Source organism: Bos indicus, chromosome X (genome assembly GCF_029378745.1).
Source record: "Bos indicus isolate NIAB-ARS_2022 breed Sahiwal x Tharparkar chromosome X, NIAB-ARS_B.indTharparkar_mat_pri_1.0, whole genome shotgun sequence".
Taxonomy (NCBI): Eukaryota; Metazoa; Chordata; class Mammalia; order Artiodactyla; family Bovidae; genus Bos; species Bos indicus.
Genome location: NC_091789.1, coordinates 145,552,802 through 145,579,119, shown reverse-complemented (window position 1 = coordinate 145,579,119; position 26,318 = coordinate 145,552,802). Strand labels below are relative to the sequence as shown.

General features: G+C 46.9%; 1 long non-coding RNA gene across 1 annotated transcript; it reads right to left on the bottom strand.

Moving 5' to 3' along the window:
* Positions 1-521: 521 nt before the first annotated feature.
* On the bottom strand, positions 522-26,318 carry LOC139181730 (uncharacterized). Its single transcript, XR_011565485.1, has 3 exons — positions 20,652-26,318; positions 16,919-16,996; positions 522-2,784 (listed from the first exon to the last, which is right to left on the bottom strand). It is a non-coding gene; the product is annotated as an uncharacterized lncRNA (long non-coding RNA).

The following is a 26,318-nucleotide window of genomic DNA, read 5'->3' as shown; positions in this document are numbered from 1 at the left end:
CTGTGAGTTTCCGAAAGGAGACTCTGTAAGTGACAGTAGCCAGCTTGGGGGATAATCCGGTAAGAAGAGAGCTCGGAAAGGGACCTGGACATGGAAATATCACTGAGAAAATGAGGAGACAGTAAAGACTGCTTTTAAAAAATAAATAAATAAAAGGAATTTCATCGCCAGTTTTGCACAAGAGAAATGTTACTCTAATCTGACCAACATGGACAGATTAAAGGGGATCAGAGTAAGCCAGAGAGGCTGGGGGGAAAAAAAGGAGGGAGACGCATGTGATATTTCAAAAACGGAGGGATGGGATGGGCAGGGACGTGGGAGGGGGATTCAGGATGGGGAACACATGTACACCCGTGGCTGATTCATGTCAATGTATGGCAAAACCCACCACAATATTGTAAAATAATTAGCCTCTAATTAAAATGCAAAAAAATTAATTAATTAAAAAATTTTTTTAAAGGATGATAATAGACCCAGTTAGGGCCACAGACCGTGGGCGTGAACAGGAGAGAAAGCCTTGGAAAGATTGTTAAGAGGTAAGAACGATGTGATGGTGGGTAATGGCCGTGAGGTTGAGACAGAGCAAGAAAACACCCCAGATGTCACTTGAAGCAGTTGGTTTGACGCTGGAACCACTTACTAAGAAAAAGAAATCAGAAGGAAAAAAAAATGGTTTGAGGAAGAAGACGAGGAGTACCATTTTTATTTTATCGTTCAATTCATTTCTTTCTTCTTGTCTATGCTGGGTCCCGCTTCCTGCACAAGGGCTTTCTGTAGTTACGGTGAGTGGGGCCCACTCTCTGCTTGTTCTGTATATCCTTGGCTTCTGTTATTGCCGACCAAGGGCTCAGTTGCTCCATGGCATGTGGGATTTTCCAGGACCAGGGGTCAGACCTGTGTCCCTTGGGTTGGCAGGCGGATTCTTAACCACTGGACCACCAGGGAAGTCCCAGGGAGTCCTGTGTTAGTGTCGCATGTGAGGGATGTGTGAATTTTCATGGGTATATGTTGGGGGGTGCGGGCACTACAGACCAAGACTGTAGATAGAAATTCAGAAGCTGTTGACAGAGAACTGGATTGACACCTCTGGCATCAAGAGGACCGGCCAGAGAAAGCTGGCAGAGTGAGAGAAGAAGGTGACCCAGATCAGACCAGCAGAAGAACACCATTTACAGAAGGAGGAGCCCAAAGCACAAGTCACGAAAGAGGTGGCATTCAGAAGGACAGAGTGCCGCCCTGTGATGTAGGAAGGTCAGATAAATACAAAGGAGAGACCAGCTTCGATCTGGCAGAAGGGGAAGTCAGAGAGAGATGTCAGGGATCCCACACCAGATGCTCCTGGAAGACAGGGAAGATGACACCCTTCCAGGAAAACAGCCACGGGAAACTGTTCACATGAGCGTGCATCAGCTGCAGCCTGTGGGGGCTGCCCCCAGAGTTTCTGACCCCTTTGGTCCCAGGAGATGCTGATCCATTCAGTTCAGTTCAGCTGCTCAGTCGTGTCCCATTCTGTGCAACCCCATGAACTGCAGCACACCAGGCCTCCCTGTCCATCACCAGCTCCCGGAGTTTACTCAAACTCAAGTCCGACGAGTCGGTGATGCCATCCAACCATCTCAATTTCTGTCGTCCCCTTCTCCTCCCGCCCTCAATCTTACCCAGCATCAGGGTCTTTTCCAATGAGTCAGTTCTTCGCATCAGGTGGCCAAAGGATTGGCGTTTCAGCCTCAACATTAGTCCTTCCAGTGAACATTCAGGACTGATTTCTTTTAGGATGGACTGTTTGGAGCTCCTTGCAGCCCAAGGGACTCTCAAGAGTCTTCTCCAACACCACAGTTCAAAAGTATCAATTCTTCAGCGCTCAGCTTTCTTTATAGTACAATTCTCACATCCGCACAAGACTACTGGAGAAACCATAGCCTTGACTAGATGGCCCTTTGTTGGCAAAGTCATGTCTCTCATTTTTAATATGCTATCTAGGTTGGTCATAACTTTCCTTCCAAGGAGTAAGCATCTTTTAATTTCGTGGCTGCAGCCACCATCTGCTGTGATTTTGAAGCCCCCCAAAATTAAGTCTGCCGCTATTTCCACCCCTTCCCCATCTATTTGTCATCAAGTGATGGGACCGGATACCATGATCTTAGTTTTCTGAATGTTGACATGCTGATACTGCCCGGGAACTCTTCTTCACAAGCACAGCTCTAGAGAAAGGAACCTGAGCTTTCCTGTCTCCTATGAGCAGACATGACAGTTGGCTAAAGCACAAATGTTTCATCTCTTTTTCCCTCTCTGGCCTTCTAATTCCGGAAGACAGAAGTAACGCAGTTTATTGCACCCTTTATATTATCTTTTTAGGATTTTTTTCCGTTGTGGACCATTTTAAAATTCTTTATTGAATTTGTTACAATGCTTCTTCTGTTTTATACTTTGGTTTGTTTTTTTTTTTGTGTTGCTGTTGTTTTCAGCTGCAAGGCAAGTGTGATCTTAGCTCCCCGATCAAGACCGGAACCGGCCACTCCTGCACTGGGAGGCAACGTCTTAACCCACTGGACCGCCAGGGACGTTGCAGTTTTCTCCATTCTAATTCCAACTCTGGAGGAGGAAATGGCAACCCACTCCAGTATTCTTGCCGGGAGAGTCCCATGGACGGGGGAGCCTGGTGGCCTACGGTGCAGGGGGGTTGCAAAGAGTCGGACACGACTGAGCGATCCAGCGTTCTAACTTCAGGAGCCCAAATCTGCCGCATTTCACCAAACATTACAGGGTTTAAAGCACAACACAAACCTTTAAGCAAAAAGAAAAGGATACCAACAGTTATGCCATGTGGCCAAATGTAGGAAGCATCCTCATTTCAGAATATGAAATCCTACCAAAATGTACATTTCGGAATTGACAGAATGCGGCCGGCCCCATCCTCTGGGGCCGTCTGGGAGAAGTCCGAATGCCAGCAGACAGTGTGATTCTCTGTGTCATCCACTCTTCCGATTGTGGGATATATGTAGGCACACAGTAACACCTGCCCACCAGACCCAAGGAGTCTGCTCCTCCTGGGATCTCCTAGTAGCTGGTCCTTCACCTGCGTCTCGTACAGCTAGGTGTACAGTCGCCTAGGACAGCGCCCCGGTTTCTCAGAAGGAGTCAAAAGTCATTATTAAATGTATTTGCTCATCTGCATGCATTTCCTGCACGTACCCAGGACAATGAGTTAGCCTGTGTGGTTCTAGTCCACACAGGCCACCACAGAAACAATCCATTCAAGAAATGGCATCGCCATAAACAGCAAAAGTTGAAAGGAAGCAGATACCCTCACGCTAACTTTTCTCCTCTTCACCAGGAGAAATCTTCTGAGTCGCTTCTATGATGAGTTCCAAATGGCTTATAACCAATGGTTACCGTTTAAGTGAACCTAGATGCCAGATGTTTCTATCTGTATGTTCTTTCTCAAAAGAACCACTCGAGGCAGATATTTTAAAATCTGAAACCAAGACTCAGATGTTGGTGGTGGAGCCAAGATTTAACAACTAATAGGGATTATTTCAAGAGCATAAAATTTTCATACACAAGCTATTATATGAATACTCCCCCTAACCTGTAGTCATGTACAGATGTGAGAGTTTGACCATAAAAAAGGCTGAGCGCCGAAGACTTGATGCTTTTGAACTATGGTGTTGGAGAAGACTCTTGAGAGTCCCTTGGACTGCAAGAAGATCCAACCAGTCAATTCTAAAGGAGACCAGTCCTGAATATTCATTGAAAAGACTGATGCTGAAGCTGAAACTTCAATCCTTTGGCCACCTAATGCGAAGAGCCAACTCACTGGAAAAACCCTGATGCTGGGAAAGATTGAAGGCAGGAGGAGAAGGGGGCAACAGAGGATGACATGGTTAGATGGCATCACCGACTCGATGGACATGAGTTTGAGCAAGCTCTGGGAGACAGTGAAGGACAGGGAAGCCTGGCATGCAGCAGTCCACAGGGTCGCAAAGAGTCGGACACGAAGGAGAGCCTGAACAACAACAAGGCCCTAGCCTGACTCGGGCCAGTGTCCACAGTCACAATACTGAGGCAAAACCCAAAGCACGAGAGATCCTCTGACCTTCTGCGGCACCCGGAAGAAAATGACCTTGACTCCAGTGTATGGAATGAACTCCGCACAGAAAGTCACAGCAAAACAGCCAGCTCTGCTCTTTCAGGGAGTGGGGAAGGGGCATCTCACAGCACTCCTCTCTCTTTGGTGAGAATTCTGCTGACCCACTGTGTGCCTCTTCACTCTCAGAAGTACAAGGTGAAGGCAACGTGTCCATTTCCAGGCGTTGCTGAGGTCATGGCATTGCAATCACCAACACCAACCTGACATGTGTCGGGTTGAGCCCTTTACACGTGTTCTACAAAATGTGAAAACGTCTACACAGAGACATCAGAATGAGAGGGAGACCCAGTTGAGACACTTCTTTGGTTCTAACCCTGGGGCCACAGTTCCTCCAAGGGGACCCAGAGCTAGAAGGAGCCACAGTCAGAATCTTTCACACCATGTGCTTTTCACGTCATAAAAACACAGCAGAAGAAAGGTCAGCCAAAACATCTGCCTTGCACAAACATTCACCAACATAAAGTCTTTTTTTTTTTTTTCCTTGAGAGGGGTCTCTGAAATGACAGGCAGAAACCTGATCCCTACCTGAATGTCCCCAGAGAGTGCCCCATAGTAGCAAATCCTCCAAGAGGGTCAAAGTTACCTGTGATGTTTAAAACCTGAAACTTAAAATAATCCCAGACCCCCTCAACCACGTGTCGTTAAAAAAAAAAAAAAAAAAGCCAGATAAATTATACACATGGAATTGATTCCAACAATCCACCAGAGAAAGAGAGGTTGGGGCAGTGGGGAGGGGGGTGGTTTCCGTTTCCGTATGGAAAGAATTAGGTAGAGAGAAGCGGGCTGGGGAAGGCTGGTAGTGATTCCAGTGAGATGAACCACACCGAGCCATCAAGAGCGGAGGGGTCAGAACGCAAGTCATACAGCGCGGGGCTTAGAGGAAGAACCCGGAGAGAGCTTATCCTCTCAAAGATAGTTTCAGATGTCTGTTTCTTGCTCTGGCAAGCATTTTTTTTTTTTTTTAACCTTTCCCAAATCTGAAAGCCATTAGTCCTTCGTCTTCAAGCTCCAGTATTTGGAAAAGTCACCGTTATGAAGAGGTCGACTCTGAACAACCTGCAGGATTGTCAGCCCTCCCACACGTGGGAAAATTCTGACCCGACATCTGTTTCCCGGTAAGATCCTGTCTTGAACACAATTTGATAAGTACATCTGCTTTGTCCCCAGGTGTTGGGAGGTCAAGGAGAGATCCACAGAAAACCAGGCTCCCTTTTAATGACTGCAATTCTTCTGGGACGGTTTCAGAAGTAAATGGGTTCCAGGAAAGCTCAGAGGACATACCCCATATCTGTGGGTCTGGTTTGGTTAGAAGACGCTTCTAAGTAAAGCACCATTCCCACAGTCTGCTTCTGAGTTTAGATACAGCCTTTCAGGCCCTGTCATTGAAATTCTGTGAAACTGCATGGCTCGCTGGAACCATCACCGACCTCTCCTGGTTTCTTGCAACTGCCAATTTTATTTACAAAAAGCGGGTGTTATCGAATGCCTCGGTCCTCGACGCGTGTTTTAAGAGGCAGCGGCCCCAGCATCTCCTGGGAGCTTGTTAGGAGCACAGAACCTCTCCCCCACCTCTGGTCTACTGAAATGTAAGTTTCATTTTAACAAGCTCCCTAGGAGATGTCTATGCAGACTGAACTGGAGGAGGGCTTCCCTTGTGGCTCAGCTGGTAAAGAATCTGCCTGCAACGTGGGAGACCTGGGTTCGATCCCTGGGTTGGGAAGATCTCCTGGAGAAGGGATAGACTGTCCACTCCAGTATTCTTGGGCTTCCCTGGTGGCTCAGCTGGTAAAGAATCCGCCTGCAATGCGGGAGACTTGGGTTCAATCCCTGTGTCGGGAAGATCCCTTGGAGAACGGAAAGGCTACCCACTCTAGTATTCAGGCGTAAAAAATTCCAAGAATTGTATAGTCTGTGGGGTCACAAAGAGTCAGACACGACGGAGCGACTTTCACTTTCACTTCAAACCAGGGGAAGCGAGACAATGACGTGCAGGACAAACCCAGGGCCATCCTTGTCAATAAAGTTTTATTGAAATACAGCCAAAGCCATTAACTGGTCTGTGCCGGCTTTTGCACTCGCACAGTAGAACCAAGAAGCGGCAGATATATTCCTTGCGGCCCTTTACAGAAAAATGTTGACTGGCTCCTGACCTCAGCCTTTCCCCGTGGTGGCAAAGGGGATGTTAGACACCCAAACCTGCTAAAACCACGGCAGGAAATTGCCATCATGACAAAGCGGTCCTTGTTTAGCTGTTCAGTCGTATCCGACTCTTTGTGATCCTATGGACTGTAGCCCACCAGGCTCCTTTGTCCATAGGACGGATTCTCCAGGCAAGAAGACTGGAGTGGGTTGCCATGGCCTCCTCCAGGACATCTTCCCAACCCAGGGATTGAACCTGGGTCTCCTGCAGGTGGCTTCTTTACTAGCGAGCCACTAGGGAAGCCCAATGACAAAGTAGACCATCTTTTTTTTTTTTTTTCTTATTTATTTGTGGTTGTGTTGGGTCTGCATTGCTGTGAGCCAGCTTTCCTCTAGTTGCAACAAGCGGAGGCGACCCTAGGTGCCACATGCTTCCTGTTGAGGTGGCTCCTCTTGTTGTGGAGTATGGGTTCCAGGGCCCACGGACTTCGCTAGTCACAGTACATGAGCTCAGCAGTTGTGACCCTCACGCTCTAGAGCCCAGGTTCAGCAGTTCCTCTGGCAAGGTTTTTGGTTGTTTTTTTTTAACCTTGCACAGGTCTTAGCTTGGCTTCCCTGGTGGCTCAGCTGCTAAAGAACCTGTCTGCCAATGCAGGAGATGCAAGAGAAGGGAGCTCAATCCCTGGGTTGGAAAGATCCCCTGGAGTAGGAAATGACACCCTGCTCCAATATTCTTGCCTGGAGAATCCCATGGATAGAGGAGCTTGGCAGGCTACAGTCCATAGGGTCACATAGAGTCTGACACAACTGAGCGGCTAACACTTTCACTTTCAGGCTTAATTGATCCTCAGTGCGTGCAAACTTCCCAGACCAGTGATCATCCCATGTTCCCTTCATTGGCAGGCAGATTCTTCACCACTGTACCACCAGGAAAGTCCAACATTTGTCTTATTGAAGGTTTACGGAACTATCGTGACCTAACTTTTGTGGACAGCTGCAAGAATCAAAGATTTTGACACCAAGAAGTGGCAAGCAGCCAAAACCCCTCCCCTTTTAGTATAAAAGAAGCCTGAATCCTGACTCGGCAAGATGGTGTTCTAGCACGTTCGTCTGCCACCTCCTCAGAGTTCTCACTTTCCAGATAAAGTCGTTATTCTTTGCTTCAACACCTCGTCCTACATTTTATTGGCTTGTTGTGCAGTGAACAGAGCTAGTTTGGACTCTGCAAGAGTTCCGGAAAAAACATTGCTGTTGTTCAGTGGCTAAGTTGTGTCCGACTCTTTGCGACCCCATGGACTGCAGCATGCCAGGTCTCCCTGTCCATCACCAATTCCCAGAGCTTGCTCAAACTCATGTCCTTCGAGTTGGTGATGCCATCCAACCATCTCACCCTCTGTCATCCCCTTCTCCTCCTGCCCTCAATCTTTTCCAGCATCAGGGTCTTTTCCAATGAGTCAGCTCTTCGCATCAGGTGGCCAAAGGATTGGAGTTTCAGCTTCAACATCAGTCCTTCCAACAAGTGTTCAGGACTGATTTTCTTTAGGATGGACTGGTTGGATCTCCTCGCAGTCCAAGGGATTCTCAAGAGTCTTCTCCAGCACCATAGTTCGAAAGCATCCATTCTTCAGCCTTCTTTGTGGTCCAACTCTCACATCCGTATGTGACGAGTGGAAAAACCATAGCTTTGACTTTATAGAGCTTTGTTGGCAAAGTGAGAAGACGTGGGGAAAATGAGAAGATCTTCAATCTGAGTCCCACCTCCACCACGTCCCTCTCTGAGAAGAACCCTGGCCAACAGGAAACATACAGGCTAGACCCTGCATGGAGAAGGAGAAAAGCAGCTAGGAGGAGAAAAGGGTCCCAAAGAGAAGACCCTGGGGACACACTGGGGCTGAGACTCCCACAGCCACGTGTGTGGGACCTTCCGGGTACCTCAATATCCACACGGCCCTAGGCGGCAGGCGGCCTGCTGCTGTTTCTTCTTCCTCACGTGCTAACTGGTCTGTGGTTAGGTTATCTTTATGCAAACTGTGGGTGATCACCCTACTGCATGGTTCTGGTTATGCTCAAGTAAACATGCTGTAAAAAAAAAAAAGATCACAAGTACTAAAAAAAAAATACATCTGTTTTCATTTAAAAAGTTTAGAGTAATAGAGTAAAAAAAATAGTCTGACAATACTACTCAGATGAGCAGAAAGGGGGCTCAGTGGTTGTCCATAGAGGATCACGCCTCACCACCGAGACGAAGTCTCCCCTCTGACCCAACCACAAGCAAGAAAAATTAACTTTATGTCCAAGGCACGGCCAAGCACCCTGTGCTTAGTCGCTCAGTTGTACTCAGAGAATAAGACCTACGAGTGTGCAATTTCCATTCCATAAACACACAGCCTGGGGCACGGTGGTACTAAAATGCAGTGGACGAAGCCCAAGAATGGCAGGCCAAGATTTCAGAGTGGAGACTAGAAACATACTCCTTTTCAGCAAGCTTGTGATGCAACCACATTTAACTCATGAAGTAGCTCGTCCTCTGAAGCCACCTGTTGTCCACGGGCAAGTTTTATCCACTCGTACAGTGTCTTACCAGTACCCAGGAATGGTGTCAAAGGGACCAGAAACGTCTGTTATCCCTGGCACCTCCAACACCGCTAGTCAGTTCACAAGTTTTCTCATTAGACTGTCCTTTCTTTACCCTGAAATAGGTCCACAGCTGAATCCTCAGTCTTCTGTAAGATACAAAAATATATAAAGGGAAAGATCCAGCAATTGTGCTCTCTGGTGTTGGTCAAATGAGTGGAAAAGTCCTGTCTATACAAAACCTTGCATGTAGATGCTTATAGTATATATAAAAAGCTATATTCTTTTTATTAAACTCTCATAAGTTTATGCACTTTATTTCCCTTCTCAATAAAAGTAGGAATCATGGTCACTTCAGATGTGGCGACTATTAAATCATCATTTCTGAATGACTCATCCAAAAAGGACAGGTGATCTTGGCAAACAGCAGTGACTGAGAATATCGAGAAAGACAGATTTCTTTAAGTCTTCCTCAAGAATAGAAAAGTCTATTCCATTACTAAGCATAAGTTTTGGAGCTTTGTAAAAAACAATTTTTATTGGCGTATAGGTGTTTTACAGTGCTATGTTAGTTTGTGCTGAACGGCAAAGTGAATAAGCTATATGTACACAAATATCCATCCTAAAGGAAATCGATCCTGAATATTCATTGGAAGGACTGATGCTGAAGCTGAAACTCCAATCCTTTGGCCACCTGATGCAAAAAGCTGACTCATTGGAAAAGACCCTGATGCTGGGAAAGATTGAGGGCGGGAGGAGAAGGGGACAACAGAAGATGAGATGGTTAGATGGCATCACCGACTCTCCGGGAGTTGGTGATGGACAGGGAGGCCTGGCGTGCTGCGGTTCATGGGGTCGCAAAGAGTCGGACACGACTGAGCGAGTGAACTGAACTGAACTGGTACATATATCCCATCTTTTTTTTTTTTTTTTTGGATTTCCTTCCCATTCAGGTAACCACGGAGCACTGAGTGGAGTTCCCTAAGCTACACAATGGTTTCTCATCACTTACCTATTTTATTCACAGTATCAGCAGTGTCTATGTGTCAGTTCCAGTCTCTAGGTTCTTCGCATCCTCCCCCCTTTACCCCTTGGACTAGCTTTATTCTTTAACTGCCAAAATTTTGAAGCAACCTAGATGTCCTTTAACAGGTACACATGTGCATGCTCCTTCAGTCGCATCTGACTCTTGGTGACCCCATGCACTGTAGCCCTGCCAGGCTCCTCTGTCCATGGGATTCTCCAGGCAACAATACTGGAGTGGGTTGTCATGCCCTCCTCCAGTGGATCTTCCCAGCTCCAGGATCAAACCCCCATTTCCTGGGGCACCTGCCTTGGCAGGTGGATTCTTTACCACTGAGTCACCTGGGAAGCCCTCTTGAATAGGTGGATGGACACATAAGCCATGGTACATATAGGCAATGGAATATTACCCAGAGTCCAAAACAAATGAGTTATCAAATCATGCAAAGATGTGGAGGAACCTTAAATGCGTATTGCTACGTGAAAGAAGCCAATCTAAGAACACGGCATACGGTATCATTCCAACTATATGCCATTCTGCAAAAGGGGAAAGCGCAATAGCGGCTGCATGTGGAGAGGAAGGAACTGGCAGAGCACAGAGGGGTTTTAGGGCAGTGAAAACAGCCTGTATGATAGAATCATGATGGATGCCTGCCATTATACATTTGTGCAAACACAAAGAAAATATCACGCCAAGAGTGAACCCTAAGGTAGTATGGACTTTAGGCGATAATGACGTGTCAGTGTAGGCTCATCAACTGGAACAAATGTACCTCTCTGATGGGAGATGTTGACAAAGGGGCAGGCTATGGGGAAAGCAAGGACCATATGGGAAATCTCTGTATCTTCTGTTTAATGCTGCCGTGAACCTAAAACTGTTCTGAAAACTAAAGTGTACAGGAAGAAGGAGGGGGAGAGACATAGGGAGTTTGGGATGGACACGCACAGACTGTTGTATTTCAAAGGAATAACCAACAAGGATCTGCTGAACAGCACAGGGACCTCTGCTCAATACTCTGTAATAACCTTATGGTCACCAGGGGGAAGGATGGGGGAAGGGATAGTTAGGGAGTTTGGGATGGACATGGACACACTGCTGTATTTAACATGGAGATCCAACAAGGAGCTGCTGTCCAGAACAGGGAACTCTGCTCAGTGTCATGTGGCAGCCTGGATGGGAGGTGGTTTGGGGAAGAAGGAATGCATGTATACATATGGCTGAGTCCCTTCACCGTCCACCCGAAACCATCACAACACCATTAATCAGCCATACATTTGTGCATGCTAAGTCGCTACAGCCGTGTCTGACTCTTTGTGACCCTATGGACCATAGCCCAACAGGCTCCTGTGTCCGTGGGGAGTCTCTAGGCAAGAATACTGAGAGTATGAGCTGCCATGCCCTCCTCCACGGGATCTTTCCTACACAAAGATCGAACTGCGTCGGCAGGCAGGTTCTTTACCATTATCGCCGCCAAGGAAGCTTGTTCATCAGCTATACTCCAATATAAAATAAAACGTTCTTTTTAAAAAGCACATATAAGTATATGCATGTCTATAAAGGTCGAATCCATCATTTATCAATGTACCAATACATTTTTTTTTTAATCTGCCAAGTGGAGAGGTGGTTGGGAGACAGGTGTGGACTGGGGAAGGGACGGGGAAGCCCCTCTTGGAAGGGAAAGTGAAGATCAGGACAGACGGGATCAGGCTAGAATCCCCCCCCCCCCACCTTACACTCCACCTCTGCCGGGATCAGAACCTACATCAGACCTTGGCACCGATGTACTCATCAACCTCGTATAAAGTCTGGATTTCAGATCTGGAAATATTAGAGACAAAATCTTTATGGCCTGCAGACAGCTAGTCCTTTCCAGATCTTAGTGTTTGGAATCTTAGTAGAGTTCTATACACCAAAGGCCCTTGCCAGAATGAGACCCTGAATGTGTGAGAAACTGATATTTTTTTTTTTAAAGAATCGTATTTGAATTGCACAAGTCCAAATAAGCCAGTAACATAAGGCAAATAGCCTGTCTCTTGGAGAGCTGGAAAGCGAGAAGGGTCAGGACGGGAAATCATAAAATATACAAATCGCTGCTATGAAAATTTACACGGCTCACCCCACCTCTGAAAGGAGAGTTCAAAAGAGAAACACTTACTCCCTAACCCTGCTTATTGTATCAAGATGTGCTGAATTCGTGGCTTTACTGGTTGCCATTTCTGCAGGATAGATAGATCTCCCACCCCCACTAGTTGGGTTTGCTGCCTCCTCCCCACACACCCAGATAACTTGAGAGCAAATCCCATTTAGAAGATGTTTTGTCTAGAGGCAGCCACGCGGTTTCATAACAAGGCAGATGTGGGGATGCAATTTCCAGCGCTAGTGTGAAGCCCAGAGCTAATTACCTGTAACTGAGGAAACGAGGCAGAGATGGATGCCCTGCGTGTGTTCAGGCTGGAGGCGAGCCCAAGGGCTGTCTGCTAAGCCGGGGCGGAAGAGAGCAAAGCTCACCAGCACCACCCCAGCCCCAGGTCCCATCAGGAGCTGGTGGTGGGGGGTTGCTTCAGGGGCAGGGGGCCTTGGAGGCATCCCCACCACATCCCAGGGCGCCGTCCTGAGACATCTGAACTGGGAGCCACTGAAGACTAAAGCAAAACGACCATGCAGCTGTGCTATCAAAGAGGAGACCCATAACCCTGCCCTGCAGGAAGTCCTGGCTAGATCGGAGAGAGTGGGATGTATGGAGAGACTAACATGGAAACTTACGTCACCATCTGTCAAGTAGAGAGCCCACGGGAATTTGCTGTGTGACTCAGGGAACTCATACAGACGGTAAAGCGTCTGCCTGCGATGCGGGAGACCTGGGTTCGATCCCTGGGTCAGGAAGATCCTCTGAAGAAGGGAATGGCCACCCACTCCAGTATTCTGGCCTAGAGAAATCCCATGGACAGGGGAGCCTGGTGGGGCTACAGTCCATGGGGTTGAAAAGAGTGAGCGACTTCACTTGACTTCACTCAGGGAACTCAAACTGGGGCTCTGAGACAACCTGGAAGGATGGGATGGGGAGGGAGGCAGGAGGAAGGTTTGAGAAGGAGGGGACATAGGTATCCCTAAGGCTGATTCACGTAGATGTTTGGCAGAAACCAACACAACACTGTAAAGCAATTATCCTACCATTAAATAAATAAATAAATTTTAAAAATCAACAAATGTAGTCAGTAGGTAGCTCAGTTGGTAAAGAATCCACCTGCAATGCAGGAGACCCTGGTTCAATTCCTGGGTTGGGAAGATCTGCTGGAGAAGGGAAAGGCTACCCACTCCAGTATTCCGGCCTGGAATATTCTATGGACTGTGTAGTCCATGAGGTCGCAAAGAGTCAGACACAACTGAGCAATTTTCACTTTCACAAGATGCAGTCCACGGGGGTCAAAAAGCCAAAAATACACAATATTAGCACACATTCTGGTTCCTTAGGTCTTTTTCCCTTCACTTTCTTTCCCTATTTTCCATTTAACAGCTCTCTCTTTTTTAGAGAAGTAATTAGTGATGAAAACTTGGTATACTTTAAAACTGTGTTTAAAAGGGAAAAGATGGCCCAAATGTATTCTGGCATTTTATAAAGCCTGACTTTCTTCAAAATTAACTCATTGTAGTTTAGAGGTGGGGCGGGGGGAAATGGAAATGGAAGAAGAACAGCAGAAAAGACAGGATACACCTAGCATTTTTTAGTGGTAACGATTTAGTGCTAAGAACTTTTAGCAAGTTCCTGGAATTTTTAAATATCCAATCTTTGAAAGGCTCGATGTGGGAGATACTGATTCCACAGCCTTCCTGTCTCGCCTGTCTATAATGTCCTACCTACTTACTCTGCCTCATCTTTCAAATCCACAGTGTTACCAACTGCAGCCCCTGGATGAGGGAGACACGGAGTGCAAGCTTGGAATTAGCAAATACCAACCATCCTACATAGGGCTTCCCTGATAGCTCAGTTGGTAAAGAATCCGCCTGCAATGCGGGAGACCTGGGTTCACTCCCTGACTTGGGAAGATCGCCTGGGGAAAGGAAAGGCTACCCACTCCAGTATTCTTGGGCTTCCCTGGTGGCTCAGCTGGTAACAGATCTGCCTGCAATGCGAGAGACCTGGGTTCGATCCCTGGGTTGGGAAGATCCCCTGGGGAAGAGAAAGGCTACCCACTCCAGTATTCTAACCTGGAGAATTCCATGACTTTCACTCACTCCCTCAACCATCATATATGGAACAAATAAATAATAAGGTCCCACTGTATAGCACAGGGAACCATATTTAATGTCCTGGGTTAAACCATAATGTAAACGAGTATTAAAAAAAAATGTGTGCGCTTCCCTGGAGGCTCAGTGGTGAATAATCTGTCTGCCAATGCAGGAGACACGAGTTCGATCCCCAGTCCAGGAAGATCCCACCTGCCACAAAGCAACCGAGGCCGTGAACCACAACTCTTGAGCATGTGCTCTAGGGCCCAGCAGCCACAAAACTGCTGCACCCACGAGCTGCAACTCCTCAAGCGTGTTTGCTCCACAAGAGAAGCCACCACAGTGAGAAGCAGTGTGCGTCACAGACAGACAGCAGCCCCCCGCTCACTGCAACTAGAGAGAAGCCCACCCAGTAACAAAGACCCAGCAAAGCCAAGAGTAAATAAATGTACTTTTAAAAGATTGTCAAAGAGTATAAAATGTTGAAAGGAAAATGATGTGAGTGTGTGTGTGTGTGTGTGTGTGTGTGTGTGTGTGTGTGTGGAGAGAGAGAGAGGTGAGTCTCTTTGCTGTACAGCAGAAATTACCACAATCAACTATCAGTTCAGTTCAATCCCTCAGTCCTGCCCGACTCTTTGTGACCCCAAGGACTGCAGCATGCCAAGCCTCCCTGTCCATCACCAACTCCCAGAGTTTACTCAAACTCTTAATCATGGAGTCGGTGATGCCATCCAACCATCTCATCCTCTGTCATCCCCTTCTCCTTCCGCCTTCAATCTTTCCCAGCATCAGGGTCTTTTCCAATGAGTCAGCTCTTCACATCAGGTGGCCAAAGGATTGGAGTTTCAGCTTCAACATCAGTCCTTCCAATGAATATTCAGGACTGATCTCCTTTAGGATGGACTGGTTGGATCTCTTTGCAGTCCAAGGGACTCTCAAGAGTCTTCTCCAGCACCACAGTTCAAAAGCATCAATTTTTCAGCGCTTAGCTTTCTTTATAGTCCAACTCTCACATCCATACATGACCACTGGAAAAACCATAGCCTTGACTAGACGGACCTTTGTTGGCAAAGTAACGTCTCTGCTTTTTAGTATGCTGTCTAGGTTGGTCATAACTTTCCTTCCAAGGAGTAAGCGTCTTTTAATTTCATGGCTGCAGTCACCATCTGCAGTGATGCAAATCAATTATATTTCAACTCAAAACTAAATAAGTAAATTACTCAAATTGCACCTCCTTTTCTAAGCACCTTTCGTAAGCCCTACCCCAAACTATTTTCCAGTGCTTAAGAACTGACTCCCGTAATTCTCTGCTTGTCATTCTTAGGTATCTTTTTCGTGTATTTCTCTCTTACATGCCTCCACTTGATTACAGGCTCCTTAGAGACAGAGACTGTCTCACGCGTCGTCTTTGCCACGCATCTGCGTATCTTTTCTCACTCTTTGTATCTCGCCTCACTCGGAAGTGTTTCCAACGTCAGATCAAAGTAAAAAGCAGGAGCCCTGGATTTTCAACAGGGGTAAAGAATATTTTCCCCTCATATGCTTAAACAACTGCGGGCAAATTAAAGTTTAAATCAGAGACAGCAGGGCTATTTCTCTGCTGCCTGGCAGACGGAGCTAGTCCAGACATACTTAAAAAACATGATAAACACCATGAAATGTGCCGGCTGAAACCTGCCAGTAAAGCAAAGCTTTCTAAGGACAAACTGACTTGGAAATACTATTTTCATTTATGATGTGTAATTAGTAATTTATAAACCAGGCTGAGTGAATTTATACTTTTTCTTGAAATATAGTCAAGAAAAATGAGCTGCAAGGATAATATTTTCATTAAAATATTTGGAAGAATGGCGGGGGGAGCAATAAGCATTCGACTGTAATATAGTGTGTTGCAAAATCAGTCGTAATATCTTTTACAACCAACTGTGAAATTACATATTACATTAGTACAGATATAAATGTATTATGTACAAAGGAGATCCAACCAGTCCATCCTAAGGGACATCAGTCCTGGGTGTTCACTGGAAGGACTGATGGTGAAGCTGAAACTCCAATCCTTTGGCCACCTGATGTGAAGAGCTGACTCATTGGAAAAGACCCTGATGCTGGGAAAGATTGAGGGCAGGAGGAGAAGGGGATGACAGAGGGTGAGATGGTTGGATGGCATCTCAATGGACATGAGTTTGGGTGAACTCTGGGAGTTGGTGATGGACAGGGAGGCCTGGCGTGCTGTGGTTCATAAGGTCACAAAGAGTCAGACACAACTGAGCGACTGAACTGAACAAAGTGTATTACAAACACATATAGTTTTTTGCTGGGCTTATTTATTTTATATATAATGTGTTTGTTTTTGCTTTGTTCGCTTGGTTTTCATACAGTATGCAGGATCTTAGTTCTTGGAGCAAGGATCAAACCCACATCCCCTACGGTGGAAGCTCGGAGTCTTACCCACTGGACCACCAGGGAAGTCCCTCGGCTGGTTTATTTTGGATCAGTTTTATGGTTTGGATTATTAGAGTTTGAGCACTGGCCTCACTTCCCCGTTAAACGATACATTCGGAAGCAGGGGTCCTGTTAGAAATCACAGTTGGACTTTCTAGAGTTGAACCTCTCATCCCTGCAGTTTTATTACCTGTTTTCTCTTTTTCTTTTGTTAATATTGGGAGCTGTTTCTAACGCCTTGCTCCATCCAGCTTGAAATGACTTCCCAGGTCTTTCTACACGGGAGACATGGAATGCTTCCATGAAATGCTAAGTACGGCGTCCAAATATCTCCATGTGCACAGTCGACTGTCTCTACTCACCTGATGGCATCCATCCTGTGAGGAGACAGCATTTCCCACACTCCAGGCTTGCTATCCAAGGGCCTTCCGGCCATGAAGCTGCAAGGAGAAAGCACAAGAATCAATCGGTCCTGGTGCAAGAGCTCCATGTCCAAGCTCAGGCTCCGTCACCCCCTGGTCTCAAGCTCCCTGGTTCTGACTCTACTGCACTCCACATTCCATCTCCAAGATCCCACCCACCCCCTTTTTCTTTCTTTTTTTTTTTTAATTTTCCTTTCTGGCTGGACCACAAGGCACGTTGGATCTGTTCCCCGACCAGAGACTGAATCCACTCCTTGTCCCCAGCATTGGAAGCGCAGAGCCTTAATCACTGGGCCACCAGGGAAGTCCCTTGAAGATTCCTCTCTGTGCCATTTGCTGATGAGCCGTTTAGGACCCACTTCATCACAACATCCTGGACGGGCTTTCAGTATCTGTACACCCTCCCCACGCTGCCCACAACCACAGCAGAGGGGCGCACACACTCCCAACAGCCCTGCCGACAAGCCCTGCCATATGGGGCCAATTCCAGGCCAGATGGGAACCGAGGCTCTGCAGAAAATCAGGGATAAATCTTAATCAGAGGCTTCAGTCTGGAGTGAGCGCCACCCAGCACAGTCTCCCTTTCAGACTTTAGCTGATGAGGCCTGATGATATCTCAGAGCAGATTAGCCCTGTTTCTTGAAAAAGACAGCGTGACTGCAGGACAGACACATGCACCGAACTTCCAGAAAAGCATCGACGCCTCTCTGGGTCCCAAGATGACAGGTGCATTTCACTGTGGCCGAACTTCCACGTGATTCTAACTCTATGCGACCCCCTGGACTGCAGCCTGCAGGCTCCTCTGTCCATGGGATTCTCCAGGCAAGAATACTGGAGTGGGTTGCCATGCCCTCCTCCAGGGGATCTTCCCGATCCGGGGATGGAATCTGTGTCTCTTATATCTCCTGCACTGGCAGAGGGATTCTTTACCACGGAGCCACCTGGGAAGGCACAGGGGAGAGAGAGACTCTTCAAACTGTACTTTTCATGGCAAGGCAGTCAGCTCCACTGTGGGGCACAAACGTAGGTGTCTCTGAAGCCTGGTGAATCTTTGAAAGAATTCTGAGAAGAAATCTTTCTTGATCTCCTGTGACATTACACACAGCTGTGTTCACCGTCACTTTTGTGCCTGAAACACCAGGATTCCTGAATAAACAACTGGAAAGTTTGTTGTTTTCCAAAGGAGATTGTTCACCACATATAACAATTTAGAACACCTGGAGATCTGTTCTTAAGACTTATTTTTTGAATTGGAATAGTAGAGTGTCAAACCTTGGATGAGTCTCCTCTAACCAGTTACTCCCAAACCAACTTGTAACTTGCAGAAACAATGACCTTCTAAGCAAAGAAAAATGCACCGTTTTTACACACATTTAGAGCAGCACTAATCACAATTGTCAAAAGGTGCAAATGACTCAAATGCCCATTTAAAGCTGAATGGATATACAAATGGTGCATTATACATACAATAGAATATTATCCAGCCATAAAAAAAAAAAAAAAAAAATACTGCCACAGGCCACAATGTAGATGGACCCTGAAAACATTGTGCTAAGTGAAAGGAACCAGACATAAAAAGACAAATATTTTATGGTTCCATTTAGATGAAATATGCAGAAGGGGCAAATCCTCGGGGACAGAAAGCAGACTGGGGATAACCAGAAGCTTAGGGAAGGGAAAAGGCAGTGACTCTCTAGTGGATACAGGGTTTAATCTGGGGGTGATGAAAATGCTTTGGATCTACGTAGAGGCAGTGGTTTGTACCCGGATTTCCCAGGTGGCGCTAGTGTTAAAGAAATCTCCTGCCAATGAAGGAGACCTAAGAGACGCAGGTTCGATCCCTGGGTGGGGAAGATCCGCTGGAGAAGGGAATGGCAACCCACTCCAGTATTCTTGCCTGGAGCATCCCATGGTCAGAGGAGCCTGGCGGGGCTACAGTCTATGGGGTCGTACAGAGTAGGACATGCCTGAGCGACTTAGCACACATGTACAATGTGTGAATGTACTAAACCCTGCACAATTCCAAGGTTGCACAATGCTGTGAATTACTCAAGGCCAATGAATTGCTCACCCTCAAATCGTTAGCTTTATTTTATGCAAATTGCACCTCAAATTTTTTTTTAATGATTTAAAGCTCAGTCCCTGGCTTTCTGTAGAGACCAGCAGAATCAGCGTAGCCTAGGAGAAGGCAATGGCAACCCACTCCAGTACTCTTGCCTGGAAAATCCCATGGACAGAGGAGCCTGGTGGGCTGCAGTCCATGGGGTCTCGAAGAGTCAAACACGACTGAGCAACTTCACTTTCACTTTTCCCTTTCATGCATTGGAGAAGGAAATGGCTACCCACTCCAGTGTTCTTGCCTGGAGAATCCCAGGGACGGGGGAGCCTGGTGGGCTGCCGTCTATGGGGTCGCACAGAGTCGGACACAACTGAAGCGACTTAGCAGCAGCAGCAGCAGGAGCTTCTTAGAAATGCAGGTTCGGGCACAGAATTAACAGTTACAAACTACACACACACACAAACACTTAAAGTAGATAAACAACAAGGATTTACATTACAGACACAGAGGGGAATTCACTGGGGGTCCATGAGTTAGGGCTTTGTGTTTTCACTCCCAGGGGCCCAGGTTCAATCCCTGCTCCAGGAATTAAAATCCCACACTTGATACATAGAAAGAAAAAGATTCATTCCCTTCTATGTGTGCGTGCCAAGTCATCTTTGAAGCTTTGCGACTTCAGTCATCTGTGAAGCTCTGCGACTCCCTAGGACTGTATCCCTGTCCAGGGGGACAGGCTCCTCTGTCCATGGGATTCTCCAGGCAAGAATACTGAAGCCGGTAGCCAGACCCACCTCCAGGGGATCTTCCCAACCTAGGGATCGAAACCGTGTCTCTTACATCTCCTGCGATGTCAGGTGGGTTCTTTCCCAGTAGCACCACCGAAGAAGCCCCTGTGTCCCTTCTACAACATTTGTAAATCCACTATCCTTCAAATTTTTTTTTACTCTTTTTAATTTAAAAAAAAGTGCAGTATAGCACAAGGAATTATTTCGAATATCTTGTAATAACCTATAATGCATTATAGACTGCGAAAATAACTGAATCACGGTGTACTATATCTGAAAGTAGCACTCTATTGTAAGTCAACAACACTTCAATTTTTAAAAAAGAAAGAAGAGGGAAAAAAAAGACCAGAATACTGGAGTGGGTTGCCAGGCCCTCGTCCAGGGGATCTCCCCAACCCAGGGATCAAACCCAGTCTCCCGTATTGCAGGCTAGATTCTTTACCATCGAAGCCACCAGGGAAGCCTAAAAATAAAAGAAAGAAGACAAAATAAAACAAGTGGAGGATCTCAGCCCCACTCAGAACTACAGGATCAGAACCTGAACTTTGAAACCCTCCCCAGGCATTCGCGTTATCGCTCCGGGGTAGGTTGACTGGCCCTCACTGTGAAGTCACGCTATTTTGCTTTTCAACAAAATGCCTCTCCGGGCCTTCAAAAGGCATCTGCACAAAGCTGGCTTCTCTCCCTGCCTCCAAGTCAACCAAGAACCTTCCATGCTGCCTCCCTCTCCATCGTCCTCACCCACCAGACCCCTGCAAGAGGCAAGACTCCGTCAAGCGATGCCACACAGCCTGGAAGCCCAGGGAGAATTTTCTCACCAAATTCTTACCGACCAAGACAGATTTGATTGCCTCACTCAGAAACGGTTCTCTCCTCCTCCTGTCTTCTGTCACTGATAAACAGACCAGCTGGTCCTTCTTCCGGCTTCCCTGGTGACTCAGCTTGGTAAAGAATCCGCCTGCAACACGGGAGACCTGGGTTTGATCCCTGGGTTGGGGAAATTCCCCTGGAGGAGGGTATGGCAACCCACTCCAGTACTCTTGCCAGTGACCCCAGGATAAATTGCTTGACTCTGGGCTTTCCCAGTGGTTCAGTGGTGAAGAATCCACCTGCAACACGAGAGAACTGGGTTCGATCCCTGGGTTGGGAAGATTGCCCTGGAGAAGGGAAAGGCTACCCACTCCAGAATTCTGGCCCGGAGAATCCCATGGACTGTATAGTCCACGGGGTTGCAGAGAGTTGGACACGACTGAGCGACCTTCACTTCACTTGGTTCTGCTACAGCTCCTCTGCTCTCTCATAATTCTTATTCATCTGCAGACCTCTTTATATCCCTTAATTCCCACACAAAAAAAATCACTTCTAACTACAGTTGCTGTGTATAAAAGTAATGTTCAGAGGGCTGCAGAAGAAAGATGGTGGTGGCTCAGAGCAGGAGAGGTTGGGTGGAAGTCGCTCAGTCACGTCTGCCTCTTCATGACCCTGTGGACCATAGTCCGACAAGCTGCTCTGTCCATAGGATTCTCTCGGCAAGAATACTGGAGTGGGTTGCCATGCCCTATTCCAGGGGATCTTTCCGATCCCGGGATCGAACCTGTGTCTCTTATATCTCCTGCATTGGCAGCAGGGTTCTTTAGCACTGAGCCATCATCATGACCCGTGAAAGTCAAATGTAATTCAAATCTGAGTGTCCATGCACCAAGCTTTACAGGAACTCAGTCGTGTTCATCTGCTTAGATATTTCTCTGGCTGCTTTCCACACTACACCAGCCAAGTGGAATCCTTACAACCGACTGTGCGCCTCAAAGAGCTCAAAATGTTAGCTATCTGGCCCTTCCTGGTACAAGTTAACCAACCCTTGGTCTAAGCCAGACTGGTTCATTTCTGTTGTCAAATAGGCCACATTTCGCTTCTCTGGGTGCGGTACGTTCAGCGTTCAGACGTTTCCGTGTTTCTGGCTAAACCAAGTTACAGATTAGCAATCATCCACTTCCTTTGCTTCTGCAGTTCGTGTTCATCAGTTCATACGACACAGGGATCTCAGTAAATGCAACAGCTACAGTGATTTCGGAACAGGGGTTGTTGTTGTTATTCAGTAGTTGGGTCGTGTCTGACTCTTAGCAACCCCGTGGACTGCAGCGGGGAGGCCCCCTTGTTTTTCTCTGCGTGAACTCGGAAGTTTTCGCTCAACCGCAAAAGTACAAAGCAGAAGAAGGACTCCTCTGGCCTCTGTATGATCTGGAAGGTTTCCACCATTTCTTCCAAGCGCTTGATTGCCTCCATGACGCTTTTCTCCATCTCATGTATAAACACCGCTGCTTTCCAGCTGCCGCAGCTGGGATTCAAAACCACTTCCTTGGCCGGTGATTTAGCATTTCACTCTTTTACACACCAGCTTCCCCGGGCTGCCATAACAAAGTCAGAGCCAGCATTTAACAAGTCTGTCTGAGCTCAAAGCCGAAAAATAATTCCCACTAGTCCATCTTTTCTGGTGATCTCTCCACACTGGGATAAAAAGTCATGAATCTATTTCCTACCTATCCCCCACCATATGTAGATTGACTGATTTCATCAACACTTTCTGGTTTATGGATCCTTTTTCTCTGCCTGAAAACAAAACACGTGCTTCAGGGTTTTCACCAACTCCATACTTGAATTCCTAAACTCAGCCTCGTCCTTCACCTACTCTTCTGTATACTTAACACTGGATTCCCCAGGTTGGCGGTAAAGTGGTAAAGTGGTAAAGAACCCGCCTGCCAGTGCAGGAGACCCAAGAGAGGCAGTGTTCGATCCCTGGGTGGGGAAGATCTCCTGGAGGAGGGCATGGCAACCCACTCCAGTGTTCTTGCCTGGAGAATCCCAGGGACAGAGGAGCCTGGAGGGCTACGGTCCATGGGGTCGAAAAGAGTTGGACACAGCTGAAGTCAGACTTAGCATGCACACACACGCTCAACATAATTTGACAGAGTAATGATGCAACGGATGGAAACTATCAAGAACTTTTTACATCTGCATTAAAGCTTTATAATTTATCATGAGTTTTTTTAAATCATGAGTTGTTTTTTTATCATGCTTATTTATTTATTTATTTTTTACTGGCTTCCACATACAACCTGCCCAGAAGGCTCCTCCAGGCTTACTCCTGGGGGCCCACCATAGCTCCCTGCAGGCCAGCTAGTATGTCCCAAGATACAGGATATAATTAGCTTCCCACATCAAACTAATTTCATGACTACACCTTGGCCAACTATTGCTGTCATTTGTAAGCGACTGCCACCCGATGAAGCCACATATTTTTTAATCAATTTTTTTTTTTTTTTTTTGCTCTTTCAGCATAATTTACCTGTGGTTTACCAACTACTCTTTCACTTGCACAAATTTCCCTGACACCCATATACATCCCTGGGCAACAATTTGATATAATCAGTAAATAAAATCCTCAAAAGTTTCAAGGTGTTTTGAAAAACAAGTTCAGTGAATAAAATCCTCAAAGTTTCAAGGTGTTTTGAAAAACAAGTTATTTTATTAGGTCAGGGACATACCACTGGCACCAACCCTCCCCTGCCCCCCAAAATTGTAAGCCAAAACCTATTATGTGACGTTACAAATTCTGTAATCAAGTGATTATGCCTTTTAATGGGAGGAGGGGATAAAGGCAACATTAGCTGCTGCCCAAATCCAAAACCTGGAAAATTACCACCGAACGGTCTTCAGGCAGAACAAAGACCAAACATTTCATCATGTAGCCAAGATCCTGATCCGAATTAACTCATAATAATGAATTAATGGCACAGATGGTTGTCATGGTGACTTAATTTTGGCTTTCCATAATCTAGATGTCAGATGACACATGAGAATATTGCTAAAATAATGAACAACTCCCATGCTTTAGGTTCCCAGCATCTTTGACCTTCTTACATTTAAACGGCTTTCTAAATCCATCTGAAAATATTCAGGACAGCACTTAGGCCTCCTGATTTATGCTAATAATTTGATCGTCTCTCCCTTCCCTTAGCAGAGCTAACCACATTTGAATACACTGAATGGTTTAACTACCTCCACAGATTTCCGATCAAAGCAAGTGTGAAATAATTTTCCCCCACTTTGTACAGCAAAATCCTTTATGCAAGTGAGTCAACAATACGGAGAGGAGATAACGCAATTCAAAAGGCGTGAAGACAGAGCTTATGGAAGACGTATTTGCTAATATTATCACGCCAAATTGTTTCTTTTGTTTTCTTAAGTCTCAGCTGGGAGGCGGCGGCCACTGAAAGGAGGTTCTGCCCACATAGCCTGGTCTTTAGCATACTTTAGGGAATGAAATTACTTTCTAATCACGAAATCCACCAGACTGTGGAACAGCCTGATACAAGAAGTCACGTTGTGCCAGGAAAGCACTGGGTCATTCTGAAGTGAACTCACAGGGCCCTGCAGTAACCTGCCTGAGGCCATCGCTGAAATGAAAGCCAGTGAGACAACCCCAGAGCCCTGCCTCCTGCTTCAGCATCCAATTTTCATTACATTGGCCTCCTAGGGGTGAGGAGCCTGCCAGGTAAGGAGTGGGTAGGAAGAATCTGGAGTTTGTAGTCAAATTGAAAAACCAGCTTCTTCCCCGTGGAATCTCCCAAGCTGTGACCCTTTGAGGAGAAAATGTGCTGCTCGGGAATAATTATAAACCCAGCTGTCAGCCTTTACCCTGATGGCAAAGAGGTGGAGCACTGATGACCACGTGGGTAGCAACCAGAGTTGTCTGTCACGTGCCCTCCCCGCTGCTGTGACTATCTGCCTTCTCCCTCCTGCTCAACCCCCTTGGGCCCAGCTAGGTAGGGATCATATTGTGGGAGGAAAGAATGCGACCTCAGGATCTGCAAAGACTGCAGAGCTCGGTGGAGCCAAGAGTCCCAAACTTCAGCGCCAACGATAATCAGCAAATCCCCGGAGAAGGACCGGTTGGAACACCAAGGGGGGCTCCACCTACTTCCAGAGTGTCCCAAACAGGTCCCCCATATTTCTTTCTTTTTTTTTTTTTAATTTTGATTGATCTGGCTGCACCAGGTCTCAGTTGCAGCGAGCACGACCTTCAATCCATGGAGCCCACCATCAAGGTCACAGATTTAGAGTTTTGTACCAAGGCCACGGAGGCAGAGAGCCCTGCACCCAGGTCATCTTGGAACTGACTGAGCCCCATAGCAACTTCTGCTATGAGCCCCCTCACCCCCTCCTTGATCTAAACCAGGCGGCTCCCTGACCTCATTGTAAGTAGAAATACCCACCCTCCCAGGTAGCTCAGTGGCTAAAAGAATCTGCCTGCAAAGCAGGACACCTGAGTTTGATCCCCAGGTTGGGAAGATCCCCTGGAGAAGGGCATGGCAACCCACTCCAGTATTCTTGCCTGGAGAATCCCATGGACAGAGGAGCCAGGCGGGCTACAGTCTGGTGGGGTTGCAGAGTCAGACACGACTGACACTTTCATTCACCCTATTACTCACCCTATAGCAGCCTAACCAATCACCCAATGTCACCCTCCAGCAGCAATTTGCTTTGTCCTAGGCTACAAAAACTGGCTTCTACCCCACCAAAGGGGTTGCCTCTCCCTGATCCATCAGGAGGTCGGCCAGCTGAACTTGCTATGCTGCTTCCTCTTAATACATCGCTCGTTTCTGAAATACTCTTGTGTCTGAAAATTCTTTGCAACCTGTGTTCCAACCATGCCATGATTTTCGTTGCAGCATGGAGGATCTTTAGTCTCAGCGTGTGAACTCTTAAGTCGTGGCATGTTGGATTCAGTTTCCTGACCGAGGATGGAACCCAGCCCCCAGGCATTTGGAGGGTGGAGTCTTAGCCACTGGACCACCAGGGAAGTCCCCCAAGACGGCACCCTTCCAACCAGCTCCCCCTCACCCACTCTTGCAAAACCACCTAGAGTTGAATGTAATAAGCCATGGGAAAGAGCTGAGATCCCAATTGCAAGCTCATCCTTCAGTGCTGTCTCACTAGAGCTGTGTTGCTGCAAATTTTCCTTTTACACCTGTCTGGCTCCGGCACATGTTGGACTCAGATGGGAGGCCGGCTTCCCCAGTTGAGAATCACAGCTTCCTGGTACTGTGCCGTCTTCAGGAGAGCTCACACCATCTCCCAGTGACTGGAGAGAAACTGAGCAAGGCTTTCACTGAGGACTAAGGGTGATGGGTGGCAAGGCAAACACAGCACCCAGACCACCTGCAAAGCCCCGAGGAAGCGAGGTGGCTTTCAGCCTCACCTTGACTGTCTGTCACATGACTCACGGAGCACAGCCAGCGCTAATAAATCAACATCATTCTTTAAAGCACCCTGGTCAGCTGCTTGTATTTCTGTGGATGCTTTTGAGCTGTGGTGTTGGAGAAGACTCTTGAGAGTCCCTTGGACTGCAAGGAGATCCAGCCAGTCCATCCTAAAGGAGATCAGTCCTGGGTGTTCATTGGAAGGACTGATGTTGAAGGTGAAACTCTAATACTTT